Source organism: Corapipo altera, unplaced genomic scaffold (genome assembly GCF_003945725.1).
Source record: "Corapipo altera isolate COAL_440 unplaced genomic scaffold, ASM394572v1 48b, whole genome shotgun sequence".
In the NCBI taxonomy this organism is placed as follows: Eukaryota; Metazoa; Chordata; class Aves; order Passeriformes; family Pipridae; genus Corapipo; species Corapipo altera.
Window position 1 is genome coordinate 9,097,264 of NW_020884884.1, and position 11,874 is coordinate 9,109,137.

At 38.2% G+C, this 11,874-nt stretch overlaps 1 long non-coding RNA gene across 1 annotated transcript; it reads right to left on the bottom strand.

Annotated features, from left to right (window-relative positions):
- Positions 1 to 849: 849 nt before the first annotated feature.
- Positions 850 to 4,476, bottom strand: LOC113946387. Its single transcript, XR_003527409.1, has 3 exons — positions 4,388 to 4,476; positions 2,086 to 2,337; positions 850 to 1,395 (listed from the first exon to the last, which is right to left on the bottom strand). It is a non-coding gene; the product is annotated as an uncharacterized LOC113946387 (long non-coding RNA).
- Positions 4,477 to 11,874: the final 7,398 nt, after the last annotated feature.

An 11,874-nucleotide genomic window follows, 5' to 3' on the forward strand; every position in this document is an offset into this window, starting at 1 on the left:
CAGTGGTTGACAACCCTTTCCATGAAAAAATTTTTCCTAATATCCAGTCTAAACCTCCTCTGGTGCAACACTTCTTCTTGATCTGTCATTTGTTTCTAGGGAGAACAGACTCACGCCCACCTTACTCCAACCTCCGTTCAGGTAGTTGTAGAGAGTGATAAGATTCACCCCCTTGTGCCTCCTTTTCTCCAGTCTAAACAACCCCAACTCCCTCAGCTGCTCCTGATAAGACTTGTGGTCCAGACCCTCTCCCAGCTTCATTGCCCTTGTTTGGGCTTGCTCCAGCACCTTGAAGTCTATCAAGAGGTGAAAATTAAGAGGGATTTTTTTAAATTCTTCATGTAAGTTTCAATTTTTCTATCTTGAGTAATATAGATCTCAGTCCAGATTCCTGTGGGTCTCCAGCAGTACCCTCTTTTCCTTGAGAAAACTGACCATTTATTCTTTCTTACTTATTTGGTTCCTTCACACTTTTTCCCCAGTTTCGAACATGCTGTGTTTATCTGTGAAACAAGCCTGATTTTTACTGCAGTATTGCAGCTACAAGCACTGTTTCAGGTAATGGAATATACAATTAACCTTCCTTGTCATTTGCCTTTTTACTTTCTTTACGCATTATTTCTTGATATAGTTCTTACATCTTTTCTGCTTCCATTTTCTGTCTCTATCAGTTTCCCTCCCTGTGTTTTTGTGTTCACTTTTTTATTCACCCACGTTTTCATCCAACATTGTCTTCTCCTGTTCAACTTTCCTGGAAGATCTCAACCCTTTCCTCACTACTCACATCTCTTTATGCAGGCTTACTAGAGATACCTCTGACTAAAAATGTAATCTGTGCATGAGCCAAAGTGACAGAGCCTAGTAGAAGTCTCTTCACTGGAGTAAGCAGAGTTGAAGTCAAGCTTTCTGTGAGAGCAGGTTGACTTATGTATGAGGCTGCTTTAGAGACAGACACTGAACTGTTATTACAGCAGAGTTGAGTGATAGGAAATATGCCACTTCTCCTCTTGGGCTGTTCAACCAGGTGATTTGGGTGCCATGATAAAATGGGGAGACCTGCCCAAGTGGGTTGAGGTGTACCAGGCTGCATCATGCTCTTCTCAGATCATCTGCTTCTCTGGTGACTTGCATGTGAGGGGTGAATACTCTAGGAGGAAAACTGCAAAAGTTCAGGCATCTCTGCCTTTCCTAATACTTAGCAACCAAGGGATAAGGGAGCTGCCAGTGCATATAGAGAAGAACGAAAAAGCAGTGCACCGTGCAGGAAGTTGATTAACTCACCTTGGCTTGCTGCAGGTGCCTGTAGAGGCAACAACAGCAAAACACAGGACACCTAGTATTGTAGTCAGTAATTTGGAGAGATGTGTTGAATTTTGCTCTTCAGTCTCATGGCTCCTGCAAAAAGGCAGCAACCACAGTATCTTAGCATGATCATAGCAGAGACAGAGAAGTCGTCCTATCTGTCTGTCACCCATGAAACATGTGGAGCAACACAATTGGGACACCATAGTGGAACTTTCCAACATGATGGAATCTTCCCACATGATGGGATTTCTTTCCTCGTACCTCAAGCTTTGATTCTCTGAACTGCCCTTTTTGATGACAGCAGTTTCTTCCTCATATGTCCAACATCCTTTTTTTTATCCAGTCATCACCAGGGAGCTCTTAGGAATTCAAGATTCTCAGTATATGGAAAATTTTGTGAGATGGGAATATGTGGCAATTGGACAGAAAGTGGAAAAGATAATTTCTGTCATGCAGCTTGTTACATTCACCATTCTCCAAGCCATTTGTCAAACACTGAGTCAAATATCAGTCCTACTGAACTCAGCTCTTACATTCACAATGTCTTACTCTTATTCAATGGCACTGAAACTAGGAGGGACATCTTGTAGAGTGAGATATTCTTCCTACCAAATAAATACTCCCCGTGAGAAAGAACGATGGACTGAACCTATCTAGCACAGTGAGGCAATCTGGGGAGAGCATGGGGGAGTGACAGTGCCACAGTCAACTATTTCAGTGAAATAACTGAATGAGTCAACTGTTATGTGTTAGAAGTGGTAATGGTGATAATGACCACACCTTGCGGCCACGCTTCTCTCCTTTTGTCAAGGGTTGTTTTCTATTTGGTGAGCTCTTCTTCAGCATAGTCAGAGTACTTCTGCTGCTGCAATGCTTTTGCACAAAGGTTCTTTGTGCCAAATAACATCATATTTTTGCCAGAGGGTGTTCATGGTTATTGTTTCTTCAATGCGTCTCTAATTAATTTCGCCAAAGCCACCTATTTTCTGCCATCTGTCAGGTGTCAAGAAGAAAGAATGTGGCTCCAGACAGCTAGACAGGAACACAGGAGAACATGTGGTGAGATGAGAAGGATATGGAGGCAAATTCGGATCATCATCTCACAATAGCTTCTTTTATATGCTAGGTTACAAATCATAATGGACTATTATTTTTATAGTATAGAAACTATAGAGTTAAAAACCCACGGACTAAGAAATTGCAGCAGTGTTAGGAAGCAAGATATGCTAAAGCCCTTTGTGGTCTAATATATCAATGACAACAATAATACAGTTATTGTAGTCATTCTTTAAACCAGTAACCTGAGTCCTTGTAGACAATGCCCACAGTTTATACTTCTCATAAGTACAAACATGTATTATCTTTTATCTAAACCATTTCCACATTTCCATATGCTTCCAGTTATTTATCTTAATTGTGGAAACAAAAACAAATACACTACATGTCAAGAAATGGCTTGACCTTCCTTCCATAGGCCACATCCTATATTCTTTTTGTGCTCCAAAGCTACCTTGCACTCTGATTAACTTGACTAGGAGCTGTGTTTGTGTATATTCTCACACAAAATGTATATATAACCTGGCCCCACAGGGCTCCACAGGGCTGAACTGAAATCCCAGTTGAACTTCAGCTATAGTATTAATCATGCATTCATGATGGAATGTAGGTTGCAAGAAAATATTTAAGAGTCCATAGAAACTTTTCTTTAAAATATGAAATCTCTAAATATTTGGGTTCACATTATGGTCCTTTAGTTAGGGTTTATTAGACTATTTTATATTTGCCTTTCTGTTTATTTTGTAAAAGTATACTTGTCTAGCACACATTTTTATGCCAGCCTTGCTTTGCATTTTTACAGTCTGCTAATTAGACCATTTTAACTAATTTGTTTGCATTTTGTATGAGCAAGTTGGGCTTTTGGATTGACTAATGTAATTGCAGCCAGTTTCTGCCAAATACAAATTACTCTTTCTAGTGTGAGCTAGAGAGAAAAGTAAATATTTAATAGCCATCAATACCCTTGCAGCATTCTAGAGTGTGCTTTTTTCCTATGGAAATTTTAAATAATTTCTTCAGTACTTGATTGCACTTTAATGTTAAGAAATTATTTTTTAATCTTTTTTGAAATAATAATGAATTAGACATTTTAGCATCTCCGTAAGGGTTTTATTTCTGTGCACTTTGCAGTTTTAAATTCCAAGCTTTAAAATCTGGTACTTTCAGGTTTGAGGTTTATTTGTGTAGCTTTTTATGTACTGAGTACCATCTCCTGAAATCGTTTTGCTGAAATGTACTTGAGTTTTAACATTTCTAAGTGGATGAAGTCAAGTCTGATAGCAAAATTAAATTATGGGAGTTTTGCTTGATTTCTCCTTTTTTTTTTTTTCCAGAGAAGCACAGCAGAAAAGTGGAACTGGTTACCAAACCTCAGTATTATAGGTGCCTGTATTTTGAACTGCAAATCTTATGTTCTTCTCTGCAGAAGTGGATGTAAAAGTGTAAGTGCACCAAGGCCTTAAGCAGGTTAAAGCTCCTCAATTTTCAGCCTTAATATTCGCAGGATGCTTGCTATGATACAGGTTGAGAAGACCACCTGCTTTCCAGGGCAAGGTAACCCTCTTCCTATCCCTCTTTCTTCCTCATGCCTAAATCCCTCTGAAACCTATGCAGAGAACAGGGATATGTCTGCCTCACCCAAGGGGTTGCCTCTGAAATGTTATATGGCCACACTTCTCAGGTCAGGGACATCACAGAAGTCCTAAAACATGTTTCTCTCTGACAAACCTTGACGATGGTACCCCTCACCCTGCTGTACCCACCTATATGGTATCTGAGCATTTTTCCTAGGGTTTCAGGCTCTACTTCCTTCTCCCTCATGAGGCTTTCAAATGCATGAGGGATACAGGTTAAGACCTGTAAGTGCCTTAACCAAAGGCCTAAGGAGTGGAGCAGCTGTTGCTCTCTGTCACCCACTGAATGTGGGAATACTTCAAATGTTCAAACCCTTCTGAACAGGAGCGGTGGGTAATGGTTAGCTGGTACTAGCTAGGGTTGCCTTAGTGCATTTCTAACCTTACCTTACCTCTTGTCAGTCATGTTGTGCAGCTGGTACCAGTCTTATGATACTGCAGGAAGGAGAACCTTCCTTTGGCCACCTTACTGTTTCATCTGATGAAGCTAAAATGATAACAGATCAACAGTGAGATCCAGCACTAAGGAGAGAGAAATCAAAACACCCTTTAGCTAAGTCCCTGACATGTCAGTACCCATTTTATTTTCAGATAGGGTGCAATTTCATGCACTATTAACATATCCATAATTATTAATTAAGACAGTGAATACATAATCAGCGCCAAATGACAACGGAGGTCCATGTCATCAGCAGGCTATAGAACCAGGTTCTGAATTTCATAACCACAACAACCAAATTCATTCTCTCCGTTCCATTCCTTTTACAGCAAATGTGTCACAGAACATGAAGCAACATGTTTTTGATGGATGCTATCTTCCCAGTTCTCCCATCATGTGCTAAGAACAGGCACATTGCAAAAGGTAATAATCTTTTTTTGTTTCTGCTATTTGCCTGACCTAGATGGATGGGCAGGTGACTTGATTAGCGAATTAACCATGCTGTTCTGAGAATGTTACTATTGACAGGCAGTCTTATCTGCTCTCCTGGATAAGTTTAAGCGTGGCATTTTTTTAGTAAACCCAATGTTGCCATTCATGGATACCTACAAGTCTCACAAACATGAGCAGCAAGTTTAAGCATAATTCTGTGGTAGGACTTGTCTACTTTGATTAAAACTTTTTTTTTAATACTACATTTAATACTAAAATTTTACATTGAAAATTAACTGTAATTAACAATAAATTTAATAACATGAGATTTAATACTAAATTTATGTTGTATATTTTCCATTATGGACATGGTTGCTCTTTGGGAAAATGCTCTGTCGTCCTTATATGTACTGAATTTCTTGAGTAAGTACTTTTTCACCCTTGATTCAGAGAGAAGTACCTCCCTATGTATCCTTATATTTGCTATTTTGGTACATTAGTTTGGAAATTATTAGGACAAAATATCAAATGGATTTGCTTATGTATCCAGTACTTTTCTAAGTGTGCCTATCTAACTACATATTGAAAACTGGTGTGATCTTGGTAGCCCTGAGAGGACATAAAAAGATGGAGGCTTTGAAGATGTGGGTACTATCACGCAGGAGGTCTGCCTAAAATAGCTGCACAGATCATCTTCAGAAAAGAGAAGGAAATTAGATTATTTTCTCACTTTTGACCATTGTACAATTTATCCATGGCTATTTCTCTTGCTGCTAATAGAATTACTCACACAAGTAACACAATAACACTTTAGCCTTAAGCAGTTGGCCTCCACGCTGATATACAAGTGAGCATGTCAGCTGCTGCTTACTGTGATGCAGAGAACAAATTAATCAAGAACTGGACTGGCTCCGTTAGAAGTTATAGATAACTGAAATCTATTTTAATCATTTCTGTCACAGGAAAGTATTTTCTAAATGTGTTATGTCAAAACATCCCGAGAAGTGACATGTAATCCAAGGCACATATTTTATTTGCAAATTCAATCTCAGTCCTTGCAAGGTATTTTGAATTTCAAGTAATATTGTTAAATGCTTGTGTTCTTGATACTTAACTAAAGCAGTGCCACAGGAATATTCAATAAAGGAATGCAGTACAATAATTCATTTATTCTCTGAATATCTTGTCTTAACAACTGACAATTTTTATAGATCTGATCCCTCTCCAGAGATTTAGTCATTCTCCAAAATGCAACAGCAAGACATGAGGAGATGATAAAAAAGTTATAGCATAAAATACAGATGCTTTTCACCAGCTATGTCACAAGACCTTTCAGTGTTTGATCTCTGCTTATGAACTCTCTCCTTCTTTAAAAGCCTGTGAGACTTAATGTCTTTACAATGTCAGATCCTAGTAAAACTTTGCGGGGACACAAATCCCACACATTTAGTTTTCCAAAGCTCTAATGGTGTTTCTTCCACTGACTCAGCATGAGTGCTTCTGTTGTGCTATGTTGTGTCAGCAATTTTCAGCATTTCATATTTCACTGCAAAATAATTTTTTGAAATTTAGGCTATCTCTAAATCCAGTATTTATGTGCTTGAAGAGTAGCTTGAATGTGAGGGACAGTACATGAGTGTGTCTGTTACGGTAACATTCCAGCAGGAAAATTCTTGATCCAAATGATGGACATAGAGTATGGTATAGCAGTTAGTTCTTAAACATATACATTCTCTCATAAATTTGTGCTCTGCCCATGACATTTTTCCACTAAAGACAGATATACTTAGAATACAAATTTCCTGTGAATGGCAAGACATTTTGCAATAATTGTGTGAACGAAAAGGGGAAATTACAATCACCAATTTTAGACTATTTTATTTATACCAAGCAGTAGATGTTTCTAGTGTTAATTAAACTCCTCAGAGTATGAGAACAGTGAAATTTTGTCCAAGATAAATTCTTTTATAATTTTATATAGTTTGGACCTATAGTTTGGACTTAATAGACCAAAGTGAAGATATGTATGGGGAGGGTATGTGAGGAAAAAGTGCATGCAAAGCAGTGATGTGAATAGTGTGAAAGAAAGAAAAGCTGAAGAGGAAAAAAATAATGGTCTGATTAGATGCTGGTGGAAGATTTTCTACTTATCTGGGATGGAAAGTGATATTAAAATATTTGGTCCTCATAGAGCTCTACATTTATACAGAAATTCCGCAAAATTTAACGCCCTGATCAACACCTGGGTTTGCACCTCCAAGAATTTAGATCTACATCTGGCCACCACCTTAGTGCACTTTGACGCAAAGCATTGCTTGTGTTGCTGCTAACTATAAAATTTTGTTTACAAGGATAAACATCACTTAAAAAGGTGATAAAGACATAATGAACGAGAGCCAAACTTTTGAAATGCTTAACCCCTTCGATAACACATGTAAGGTATACTTAAAAAAAGGAATGCCTGTTATGTTTGCAAGTGGCTTCAGATTAACAAGGGCACATATAATCCAAAGTACTGTTTAAAGGTCAGTGAAAAGTTTAAAGGTTAAACCCTGCTACTTTTTTTCACTTCGGACTCCAAGGGTTTCAAAAAGAAAGGCCATTTCTACCTCTTAGCTACACTAGTGTGAATTTAATATTCACAAGTGCTTGGTCTTAGTTGAATTGATGTGGATTTACAGCAGAAGGACTTCCATCTCTGGTCCTATGCTGCTGCTTTGCTGCTTGGTTAAAAGAGCAGGTTTTGTTCAGCTGCCACTTTCCCTGAAATACATATATATATATATATATATATATATGTATATATCTCTGTGAAAATTTGTCCATGTATTTTTCAGAGCAGAGAAACTATACAAAATACTCTGAAAACACTGTAGAGGTTGAAAATAAATGTATTGGGAAAGGTAAATTTCCATATTAAATAACTTTTTTTTGATACTCATTATCTTGTATCAAGAATAGTATTCTTCCATCAGCAATTTTACAGCATTTTTAAATGTGCTGCAAATGTTTGTTAGCAGTAAAATCATCATATCCCTAGTTCTATAATAAACTAACAGAAACCATACCACTAAAAAGAGCAATGTCTCATCTCAAATGAGGTTTCCTGCTAAGATAATCTGAGGAACACCATGATTCTTGAGCAACTCTATGTTTTCTTTTCTACTTGTTTTTCTACTATTAGCAGAAATAAACCCATAATATTTAGCAAAAGCTTTAAAAAGTGTTAGCCAATAAACAAGAATATTTACATCTTTTCTTCCTGGAGAAATTCTTCAAGTCTCCCTCTTGGACTCCCCATTTATTCACATTCCCTGAGGACAGAAAATCTTCCAGGGGCTAAAAGGGTTCAGAGTCACTCCTGATACAAGTTGCAAACACAATACACTTGAGCTCTGGGGCACTGACTTCACCTCCTCTCTGCCAGCCACACTACCCACCAAAAGTCCATCCTCAGGTGTTCTGTTCTGGGTAGGACCCTGAGCAGTCACTACTGGAGAAAGCTGCCTGAAGAAAAACTACAGAGTTTAGTGATAAATATATAGAAAGATTACAAACCACATTCTACAAATTTGCTTTGGGCATTGTTCCAGAGTGTTATCCAGAGAGACAGCTGGGTTAACAGCAGCAAGGAGCCTCGCAGGATCCCTTAACTCCCCCTTGGTCTTGCAGGCTCTTTGCAATTGCCTGTTCTGCTCCTGTGTCCTCACAATCGTACTTCCTCAGCTCCTTTCATTTTGTATCTCACCTCTGTGTTGCCCCGTCAAGTCTCCCCTCAGAATCTCCACTGCCCCCCAAAAGCTCCTGCTCCTGTTCATACCACACTATCCTACCACTTTCCCACGCCTGCCCAAAACCTGTGCATGGGCAGTTCTCACCTCATAGTTTCCTGTCTGGTTTTCAAACCATATAGCACTACGGATAGTTTTTTTAGAAATCAATATTTTTTAAGCTTTTTATTTTTTCTTTTGAAACTGTCTGAAGGAACTAGACAAGTTTAAGTCTTGATCTCGTGCAGAAGGAAAGATGAAGTGTTGCATAAGGGACAAAAATGAGAAATGGCAGCCTTTTTATAATATATCCAAATATTTCTGAAAAAAATACAGCATGGTTTTGGAAATTACAACTGTTTTTATGATCCACCTTACAACCTGGGGCTTGAAAATCTGCAAGACTTTTCCTTTCCTTGATCATATATCCGTAAAAGCACTTCAGCAAGAAAAGTTGCCAATGTGACCCTGCAGGATTTTTTTCCCATTCAACAATTGTAAACATTCATACAAATAAATTGAATTGCTTAGATATGAATAGAAAATGGATGCACAAGAAAGAGAACTTGGGCAATGTATATTCATTTCAAAAGTCAAGGAAATATTGACGGAAAACACTTCTGCATCTTCCACTGGAATTACTGAATATATTTGATTAAACATATAAACTTCGCTTTGCTGTTCAAGTTCACCAAGCATGTTTGGAATAACAATTATTTTATTAACATACTGACATGATCTAGTCAAACAAAATTAAATGTGTTTTGGAGTAATAAAATGTAAGGCCTTATTTAAGTATCTTTGCTTTTCTAAAACAATGGAAAGACAGATTTCTGCAGAAGCAAAATGATATTCCCACAAAAACTGTAAATTAAAATCATTAACCTCAGCCTTGCCATAACATCTTTTTCCTCAGGAGCATGGACCAACTGTCCTCAAAGAGAAATTTTAGTTTCAGAAAACTCTTAGAAAATTATAAAAAATACACTGTTATGCTATTGATAAAATACAACAAGTTGTCTCTAATCTGTTCCTACTAATCAGTGCAAGGCCAGAAATAAAAAAAGAAATTGCTTTAAGAATGAAAATTCTCAAAGGGTCTTAGGGACCTAGGAACTGTCTGAAAGGAAAAGTTTAATTTCAAGTAAGGCTGACATTCTGACTATGACACTGACCTAACAACCTGTACAGGCTGAGATGCACTAAGTTATGCCAGGTTTTCCAAACTGTGTAACTTGAATGATATTTCTTACTTTTTCAGAGCAGCTGACACAGTTTAGTTTGAAAAATACTTGTTTTTCTCTGTTCCCTTCGTTGCTCTAGTGTAATAGGATCTGCCTTTTTAGCATTTTACCATGACATCCTTGTTATCTGTTTCTGATGGTGCCATACATGGATGCAATGCCTTGTAAGCAGTAAGGTTCAAAACTGCTGAAGTTGTGCACCCATGCGTTAATCTACATGCAAGAATAATCTGGTTAATGAAGAGATGGCCAGGGGAATGCATAGACTGCCTGTAAGCTCAGGATGTGAGGATGGGCTGTGCCTGGCACTAAGAAGACCCAAACCTGCCACTGACCCATTGCATGATTCTGAGGAAGCCATTTCACCTTTCTGTTGTGCTTTTCTTCTCAGTTGTCATCTCTCCAACCTGGCAGCCCTTCACAGTAAGATCTGTCTCTTATGATATGTGTCTCACAGTAGGAGCTCAGCTGGGGCTTCCGAATTAGAGCTGATTGGGAATATTCCAATGAAATGAATTTTTGTTAGGAAGTGCAGCTCAGTTTCAGTGCAGTTCTGCAGTGCATTTGTGGGGATGCTTATCCAATATGTGAGAAAGCAAATTCAGATAACTACTCTGAAGAATGTATTGTTATAGGAAGTAGATCATCTCTACTTCCTATAGCAGGAACAGTGGAGTGCACTTCGCCCTGGGATAACTATCAGGCTGTGGGTGAATAGACGCAGGCATCTGTAGTTAGAGAGACAGCAGATCAGGAATTTGAACCTGAGTATGCTAGGGGAGATCACATGCTCTTTGGCTGTTGTGTGTGTGTTTGTTTGTTTGTTTGTATAAAAGCAAACCTTCTAAAAGCACTTATGTTTGCTACAAGGATGAACTGAAGCATCAATGGAATGCTGAGAAGTTTCATGGGTAGGCTTATTCAGTATCACTCAGTTCTGCTCTGAACCCTGCCTGCTGCTAACAGTGAGATTAGACATATTTCAACTTATAAAATAATTTCAATCTAAAGAAGACAAGCAAGTTCAGAATAAATCGTGATCAAATATTTGAGGACCATTAAGGACAAAAAGAAAGAAATTATTTTAAAAAATAATTCCAAAGTGAAATAAAAAGGCCTTTTGGTGATTAGTGAAAATAAGTTATCCCCAACAAAAGGAAGGAGACCACAGTAAGCAAGTGTGGGCAAAGGGAATAATCAGATCAGTAAACCAAAGCAAATAGTAAAAAGTTCAGTGGAGACAACAGGAAATTCAAGCAAGGAATTAGGGGGAAAGTGGTATGGAGCTTTAGTAAGTTTTGATGCGCTATAATTAGAGAAAGAAAACAACCGTGAACTTCCAAAAGCGATACCATTACAGCTTTTGGAACATTTCCTTAGTAGCTTCTGAATATTAATTCTGGTGAAACACACTAAAGAGAGCAACACTTGAGAAAGAATCTATTTTTATAGAAAAAGTTCTGTTGTTATGAAGCAGATCCCCACTATATACCAGCGTAAGTTACTACCTGTGTGGAACACTGCAGCAATACCAAAATGGCAGTGCTGAAGGAAAGATGTCTTTTCTCCCTTTTCTAGCCTCACTTCAGCTCCTCTTACTGTCTGCCAGGCTAAAATACCCTCAGTTTATAATCCAGAGAGTGGCTGAATCATATTCAATTTACATGATCACTTTGCAGCTGAGTATGTTTGCACTACATATGTGGCATCTCCAAAGGACATGCAAAATGGCATTTGCTGAAATGGCAACTCTGTAAACATGTCTCCAGAGGGCATTTTGTACAGAAGTTAAGAATATGAGGAGTATGATATCACTTAGGCTACAGCTTTGTACTGGACCATCCACTATTCTCTCTCTAGCTTCTGCCTACCAAATACCAATTCTGTGCACGTGGCTGTGAACTTGGGTGAGGGCTTAGGCTCCAGTGTAACTGCAGTCAAGACACAGTCTGCTGCCTGGCATTAGCATTGCCACTGTTATCAATCATCTTGGT